Below are 9477 nucleotides of genomic sequence, written 5' to 3'. Positions count from 1 at the left end.
TCGAAACCGGTATGTACATCATACATACAGCTTTTTATAATGTTCAAAAGATGTAAGACATTATTTATTTTTCTACAATCCCTTATCTTTCTATACAGAGTAGAAGTGAGAGAACTCCTGATGTGGTATCATTTTAATATTTACATTAGAGATATCAGGTATTTTACAATGTTACTTGAAGTATTTTATTTGCACTACAGTTTTTTAGGTATTTAAGTACTGCAATTGCAGTGATTAATCACGGTTGTGTTTTGTGCAATTTTTTCCGTATGTTTACACACATTTATTGTTCTTGTTTAGAGGAGAATAAAATGTTATTTCATAAGAAAATGTTTTATTTTCTTCTTCATTTTTAGGCTACAGACTAGTCCACATAATGTACCGTGATATTTTTGGTCAAATTCCAGCATTTGCCTAATGTCACCTTTCATGTCATGTATTTAGCCCACACATTTGAACTAACTATTCTTTTTTACGGTAAGATAACATTTACTGCCGCACCAATTAAACACCTTTAAAATGTAATGTCAATCATCACATGTAACCTATTTAGTCATTAAAACATAGGTGTTTCAAAATAATGCAAAAAAAACATAAAAGAGCCACTCTTTTGAACGGCTCTTTTCAGTGAACGGCTAGTGATTGAACGGCTCCCTTCAAAGAGCCAAAAGTTCCATCACTAATATTCAATTCCAAGTTGATTTATATTAAACTCTTTTCCAATATAAATTGCTTTGTATAATTGTTTAACTTAATATATTGTAGCATGGATGGAAGTTAAGCAGGAAGTAAGCTCATTGTAATTTGCCAGTACAGGACATGCTTAAAATTAGGGATGTCCGATATTGGCTTTTTTGCCAAAAACCGATATGCCGATATTGTCCAATGCTTAATTTCTAATTTTAGGTGACAGCACATATCTCCTGTCATGGAATTAACACATCATGCCTAATTTTATTGTGATGCCCCATTGGATGCATTCTCAAATGCAGCAAGGCTTTCAAAATGTAAACACTGTCTGTGCAAAGAATACATACTTCAACTTAAGTTGTGGAAAAATGCCATATTTATTTATTTTCTCTCCCTCCCTCCATGAGTCTATTACAGTGTGGCAACTCTACTGTACAATTTTGAAAACTGAACTTTTCTTTCAGCTACAAACAATGTTTCATTTACACGTCGGTAAATGCCGGCGAAATCAAGGCATTATTTTATCAGAATCTATAATAGGCAAAAGAAACAATAACGATACTCACCAATAATACATTTAATGCCAATATTGGGCAGATAATATTGGTGGACCAATATTATTGAACATCTTAACTTATTATTTGACAAAGCATTAAAATTTCCATTGAACAATAAATATTTACAGATGAACAGTAAATCTATAGTTCTTCCTATGGCTGTGACTCATGGTGCAGCTCTACAGAAATACAAAAAAAACACAAAAAGGCCAATAAACACTGCCATACACACATCCATTCCAAATTAACACTAACACCACAACCCCACTGAACCCCTGCACAGAAAAAGAACACATTTACAACAAACATGCCCAATACCCACAATGCAATGCACAGATAAAAAGGTGAGGTCATGACTAAAACTGAGTGATTTAAATCCATTCAACTGAAACTGTTTCACACTTTCAACTATGTCTACAAATTAGCAGAATATGCTGAACATTTTATAGTAATGGAATAAAACTGAAATCATTTAAGTACATTGGAATTAAAGCATTTTAGTAAATACAAAATCCGGGTTTACAGTGTAGATAAAGCCTCTGGAATTCATTATTTTCTTAATTTCTTATTTTGAACATAAATTACATCCAAATCCTGACTTCTAAAACCAGTGGATGTTTTCTGCTACTTTTTGCCATCCTTTAACAAAGACTAATAGGAAATAATACAGATACAGATTAACTTTGATCCTCAGAGGGAAATTTACTTTTTTGATAAGATCAATAAAATAAATACAAAGAATGAATGAATCCTTAGATTAAGGTGCTAAAATAAAAAAAAGTGTTAAAAATAAAATGGTGTTTAAAAAGTATTGAAAATATAAGAAAAAGAATGAATTATTAGACTAAGGTGTTAAAATATAATATTAAGGTAGTTTTGAAGAAATGCTGAAAATAAAAAGAAAGAATGAGTCATTATATTGAGGTGTTGTGGATTCTGAAAACAGTGGGTATGAAGGATCTTCTATTCCCCAGTCTTACATCTTAATGTGCATAATCATCTAATCCAGGGGTGTCAAACTCATTTTAGTTCAGGGGCCAGATTCAGCTAAATTTGATCTGAAGTGGGCCAAACCAGTAAAATAATAACATAATAATATAGAAATAATGTCAACTCCAAACTTTTCTCTATGTTTTAGAGCGAAAAAAGTTAATTTGCATTATGAAAAGGTTTACATCTACAAACTATCCTTTCAAAAGATGTGAATAACATGAACAAACTGAAAAAAATAAGTGTAATTTTAACAATTTTCTGCCTCAGTTTATCATTTCCACATGTACATTATAACTTACAGATCACGGTGGATCTACAAACACATAAAACATTTAGTAACAGGCAGAATATTGTTAAAATTGTATTTATTTTTCTTAAGACATTTCAGGTTGTTCATATTTGTTCAGATTATTCACATTTTTTTGCAAAATTATACTTTGTTTTAGTGTAAATACGTGAAAATATGTACATTTACAAAGAGAAACATTTGGAGTTTTCATTATTTGTATGTTATTATGATAGTATTTTACTGGTCCTGCGCACTTGAGATTGAATTGGTCTGAATGTGGAACCTGAATTAAAAGGATTGTTAATATCGTCAGTGAAATTTTTGCATTTCACAAATTCATCCCAAGGGCCGGACTGGACCCTTTAGCAGGCCGGATTTGGCCCCCGGGCCGCATGTTTGACACCTGTGATCTAAACAATTTGAAAACATCAAAAAGTCTAAAATGTAAGCTTCTATAACGGATCATAATACTTTACAATAAGAACAAGTGGTTCCAGACACAACGAACCCTGCCCCTTGCATATATTTTACCTATTATAAGTAAATGGAAAGATTTTAAAAATTCATTAAAAAAAATTTGAAGTTTGACCTACTGTTCCCATCCAAATTACATCTATTCTGGGTCACTGGCAATCTATAAACCAAATTTGGTATGAATTCACCCAATAGTGGCTGCTACAGACTTTTGAAATTTCACCCCTTATACAGTAAGTAAATGGGGAAATATAAAAAGATTTTAAAATTCATTAAAATTGTAACTTTGACCTACTATTCCCAAAATGTAATGAGATCTATTCTGGGTCACTGGCAATCTATAAACCCAGTTTGGTATGAATTCAACCAATAGTTTTGTTGCTAGAGTGTTAACAAAGAAACAAACAAACTGAACCTAAAACAATATCCCTTGTTTCCCCTTTGGGTGTGGGTCAGTAAACTGTTAATTAACTGTGAACTAACATGTCTAGAAATCATTTACTTATGTGTTCTGATATTAACTAAGATGTAAGAGATACACTGATCATCCGTAACATCATAACCACTGACAGGTGACGTGGTAATAACGGTGATTATTTTGTTACAACAGCACCTTTCATTTAGGGCAGGGGTGTCAAACTCATTTTAGTTCAGGGGCCACATTCACCCCAATATGATCTCAAATGGGCTGGACCAGTAAAATAATACCAGTGAAAAAAGTAAAATTATGTTATGATAATTTACATCTGCAACGTTTCCTTAAAAAGACGAATAACGTGAACAACTTGAAATGTCTAAAGAAAAACAAATGCAGTTTTAACAATATTCTGCCTCAGTTCATCAGTTTATCATTCACACATGTTCATTACAACTGACATCACAATTACAAATACACAAAACATTTAGTAACAGGTATAATATTGCTAAAATGGTATTTACTTTTCTCAAGATATTTCAATTTGTTCATATTGGTTCAGGTTATTCACATTTTTGTTAAAGGATAGTTTGTTAATGTAAGCATTTTCATGTAATTTCACTTTTTTACACTAAAAAAAGATCAAATCTGCAGTTGTCATTATTTATAGGTTATTATGATAGTGTTTTTCTGGTCTGACCGAACTGAGATCTAATTGGTTTATATGTGTATGTATGGAACCTGAATTACAATGATTTTTACACTATTGATTGTTAATATCTTCAGTGTAATTTTTGCATTTCACAAATTCATCCTATGGGCCAGTTGGACCCTTTGATGGGCTGGATTTGGCCCCCGGGCCGCATGTTTGACACCTGTGATTTAGGGGAATATATGAAACAGCAAGTGAAGCAATTAAAACAACAGACATCAGGCAAGTCTACGGATCTGTGTGACTTTGATAATGCAGCCAAATGACTGGATCAGAGCATCTCCAGACCTGCAGGTCTAGTTTGGTGTTAACAGTCCCAGCTGCTGTGGAAACATCATATCATTACCATCTGCCTAATACTGTGTAAGTTCCCTTTTCGCTGCCAAAACAGCTCTAAAACCCAAGGCCTGGACCCCACAAGACCCCTGAAGGTGTACAGTGGTTTCTGGCACCAAAACATGAGCAGCAGATCCTTTAAGTCCTGTAAGTTATGACGCTGAGCCTCCATCAACTGGGTTCGTTTGTTCATCCCACATATGCATGATTGGGTTTAGATCCAGTTGTCCTTCCTCAGGCCACTTTTGGTAGCAGACTGACCACTGCAGACCAGGAGTACCAGACAAGACCTGCAGTTGTGGAGATACTCTGATCTAGCTATAGTCAAAGTCACTCACATTCATGGGTCAGACTCCTCAGATGGCTGGAGAGTCGGCTTGTGACCAGTGACTCACTAGTTCGATTCCCTGGACCGGTGGAGAATCATTGGCTGATGTGCCCTTGAGCAAGGCACTTAATCCCGCATTTGCTCCCCTGATGCTTGATATGGTGAGCCCACTGCTCCTAGTATGCAGTATGTGATGCATGATCAAGTGATGGGTTAAAGGTAGAGGACAAATTTTGATGTGGTGCATGTTTACGTGTGTGAATCTACTGCCAAAATAAAGATTCTTCTTCTTCTCTATTATTGCCTGTATTGTTTCCTCCAACATCAAATCCAGGGACTCAATATTCACTTACAGCCTAATACAGTACATCTCATCCACTGAAAGGTACATGGACATGTATATGGTATAATCAATATGGGTGATCAGGGTGTATTTACAATTATTGACATTAGTTAAAGCATGAATAAACATTAATTGTGTCTAGCAATCAAACTAAAAGTGTTCACATTAGGCAAGATATTAACTTGTACATTAGTCAACAATCCCAAGAAACTGTACATCGACTAATAGTGGATAATTAAGTTCAGAAATAATAATGATTGTTTCAAATGGGAAAAACAGAACTATCTTTCACTTCAGCCAGATAAGTGCCTAACATGAGTCAAAGTAATAAATATCTAAATAAATAAATACATCTGCAGTGAACATCAATCTTAAGTAATTAATCAGTAAGTGTGGAACTCAACATTAAACTAATTTTTTTTTTCTTCACATTTTCCCTCAAAGCCAGTATTTCTATTTGGTAAGCCTAATATTAGTGATCAGCTACAATCAGCCCCAATTTTACTGAAATTAATGGCTGTAAAACATATGAATATGTAACTATAGAAACCATAATTAGCTGTTAATTAACTGTTAGTTGTTGACTATTACATTATCAACTAATGTGGTCTTCTAGTTGAAAATGCACCATCTTTTCTATCAGTCAACAGCACAAAGAGACACATGCAGGAGGCTCAGGTATCATCTTTACTTTTAAGGCTGTATTCCTTACATACATTGCATTTTTTGTGTGTTTATTTCACCCCTGTTTGCCCTCTGCATGTCTTCATAACAGAACTGATGCGATGAAGCTTCATGTGCCTGTGCATATTATCCCGTGGCTTGTTGCCAGGCTACAGCGCAACTGAAACAGGGTTAAGAGAGGATGCAATGAGTCCAGCCTGCTAATCCATAGTGAAAAGAAAGCATCAGAAGGGAAAATGACATAGATCTCATCAGATTTTCAGATAGAGAACACACTGTTTAGTGGATGTGGCTGCTATTGTTCAGCATTTCTGTGACACTGGTTCATCTGATGAAGAGTATCTGATGAGTCTAAGCTACAAAGTCATCAGCTATCGCATTTCTCTCTTGAGGCCTGAGAGGTGAAGTCATGAGTTTCCTGAAAGCAAATACATTTTGGTGCGGAAGTGACTCAGTTTGGTCACTTGGGACTGTATACCTTAGTCTTTTAGATTTGAAATAATAGCTGATGTAGGTCAAATGAGGAAGAATCATAAAAAAAAAAGAACCTCCTCAGATATGTCTTTCACTGCTTGTTGCATTGCAGCTACACCACATGAGTTCTTAATGTGCGTGTAGATCAGTATGCATGGCCTCTGGAGGACAAATTCAGCAGAAAAAGCTTTTAAAGCCTACATGGGGCTTCAAATCTCCACAGTCTTGATGTTTGTCCTTATTTGTAGCGTTCCAGTCCTGAACTCTGCCAGCATGTCGTAAATTCAAGCACAGAAATATGTTGTTGGATTTATTTTTTAAAGATCAACATAATAATGATAGTTTGGAGCTAGAAGATCTTGTAGATGATTAATCAGCTCCATGTCATCACTGTTGGAAATTACATCAGAATTCATTAGCAAATGGAAAACTACCAAAGTAAACATCTAAGTCAAAGCAACCAAGCAACAAATCTGACGTTGAGCATCAGACTAACTATGAAAATAAGCAGTTCCTTTTATGTTTTTTTTTTGTTTTCCCTTAAAGACTACAATTCTAGTTGATATGTCTAATATCACTCATCAGCCACTATCGGAGCCAAATTCAGCCAACTCCAACAGCTTCTAAAATATCCTGTAGATCTGTCTCTAATCATTTACAATAAAGCAGTGGTTCCCAAACTTTTTTGGCTCGTGACCCCATTTTAACATCACAAATTTCTGGCAACCCCAGACATTCAAAACATAGACATTTATTTTTAGCAAAGATTCATTTGTTTTTGATCATTTAATAGTTTGCTATACTATGTTGCAAATAAACATTAATTTTAGACAACATTTAGGCTTTATTATGTATATTATTATGGACGTAGGCACAAAAGCCAGGTGTAGATTACTGCTCAAAGAGAAAATTTTATTTTCCTTGGTCAGGATATGTACAGTCAGTCCAGCTTGGATTTACAAGGCTGACAATTAATACTGAATAAACAAGAACTCAAACTACGAATTATGAAAGAGCTGCAGCATCTGAAACTGACCACAATGAACATTTGAAAGATAAACAGTACCACAGTGCTTCAGTTTCAGCTTCACAGTTTGTCTTTTATGTATTGTGATTGTGTCTCTCAATTCACCATATATTTCTTAGTAGTCAGTTGTTGTTGTTTTTTTATCAATTACTAGAAATTTCAGGCGACCCCACACGGGGTCCTGACCCTAAGGTTGAAAAACACTGCAATAAAGTCAAACTAAACTAGAGCTGCAACTAATTAATCGACTAGGTGCTTGAAGTCAGTACAAAAAGTCCTGATTTGATTAATCAACTCGAATTGATAGAAGGGAGATATTCTATTGCAGTTTTCCTGAATTGAAGCTTCTTTGTGCGTCACAATAAGAGTCTGTTTGAAACACAACAGTGGAACCAATGTTTAACAGCAGAGAAATGAAGGAAACAAAGCTTTGATTCAGGAGAATTGTGGTTGAATGATTTTTTTTTTTTGGATCACGTTGAGTTGATTAACCGGTTGCAGCTCTAAACTAAACTCACAGAGTTTTTCAGCTTCACAGTGGCTGATACAGGGGTATGTGCAGCTGAGCCTTCTATTAATCTGTGGAAAAAACACTAGAGGGAGACACAACCTCAACCATTTACACTCCCAACTGCTTTCATTTGTAAAAGCTGAACTAATGTATAAGTATTTTAACATTATGATCATTCTGAAGCAGAACTTTTTTCTAATTTGGCACTTTTTTTTTAAAATTCTCTTTATTGAGTTTTTTCATATAGTAACAAAAACGTGTTCATGTACATTCATTGTGCTCAATGCAACAACAATGAGAACACGCAGTAAAACAAAAAGCACACAAACAACAGTAAACAATGAATATCAAAAACCAAACTGAGGACATCATATATCGCCAATCCTAAGTTGTTTACACATTTGCATTATCAAAATAATCAATGAAAGGTTGCCATGTTAAGTGGAATGCATTTAATTTCCCTTTTAATGAAAATTTAATTTTTTCCAATTGTAAGTGTTTCATTACTTCTCTCATTAAGGTTGAATGGGGAGTGGGGAGTTTTTTGTTTCCAATTTAATAGGATTAATCTTCGCGCTAGCAACACTACAAAACATATCATATTGTTTTGGTTGTTGGAAAGTTCTACAGCAGCTGGCTTCACACCAAACAAAGCAAAAACTGGATCTGGTTTAAGTTGTTTTTTAAGATTTGGGATAAAGTCTGAAATATCTTGGTCCAGTATATTTTGACACAAGGACAGTTCCAAAACATATGTGCAAGTGAGGCCGGCCCCTGTTTACATCTGTCGCAGGAGGGGTTTACCGAGGGAAACATCTTTGATAGTTTCAGTTTTGATAAATGAAGTCTGTGCAGAATCTTGAATTGCAAAAGACCGTGTCTGATGCATACAGAGGAGGAGTGAACACGTTCTTGGGCTTTTAACCATTGATTGTGTTCAATGCCTACACCCAAATCCTCTTGCCAGGCCCTCTTTAAATGATCCAGTGTGGTAGTACAGTCCAACTGTGACAGCATGTTGTGGATTTTAGCTATTGCACCTTTTTTAAAAGGATCAGACAAAAACAATGTATCCATTATGGAATCAGGAGGCTGATCAGGAAAGGATGGAAATATAGCTTTTACAAAGCTTTGGAGCTGTAAATATTTGAAAAAGTCTCTTTTATCTATGTTGTATTGTTCTCGTAGCTGATGGAATGTAGGGAAGACCTTATTTATAGATAAATCTTTTATAGAATTTACTCCTTTGAGATTCCACTGGTGGAATTGGTTTGAAAGGGATGGTGTAAACATGTGGTTGTTTATCAATGGAGTTAATAAAGAAGTACTATCCCATCCATAATCTAATTTGGCACTTTTTAAAGAAGTTTTGATTAGATACTAAACTCATATATGTTGTATGTTTGTTGCCCTTATTGATAACCAAAATGAAGACAGATTTTATAAATATCTATATGTGTTTGTGTGAGAAACAGCAATTATCAGCCCTGAAAAGTATTAGTTCAATAGTTGTAATATAACTGTGTGTATTGATCACTAAAAATAAATATGAAATCCTCTGAGCAGAGGTGGAATATTTGAGTAAATGTGTTTCCACTGAAGTTACAAAAAGTCTTCCCTTGGAACCTCCAGTGTATAATGTGT

The sequence above is a fragment of the Sphaeramia orbicularis genome, chromosome 5 (genome assembly GCF_902148855.1).
Source record: "Sphaeramia orbicularis chromosome 5, fSphaOr1.1, whole genome shotgun sequence".
Taxonomy (NCBI): domain Eukaryota; kingdom Metazoa; phylum Chordata; class Actinopteri; order Kurtiformes; family Apogonidae; genus Sphaeramia; species Sphaeramia orbicularis.
The sequence above is the reverse complement of the archived record's forward strand: the minus strand, read 5'-3'. Positions refer to the sequence as shown.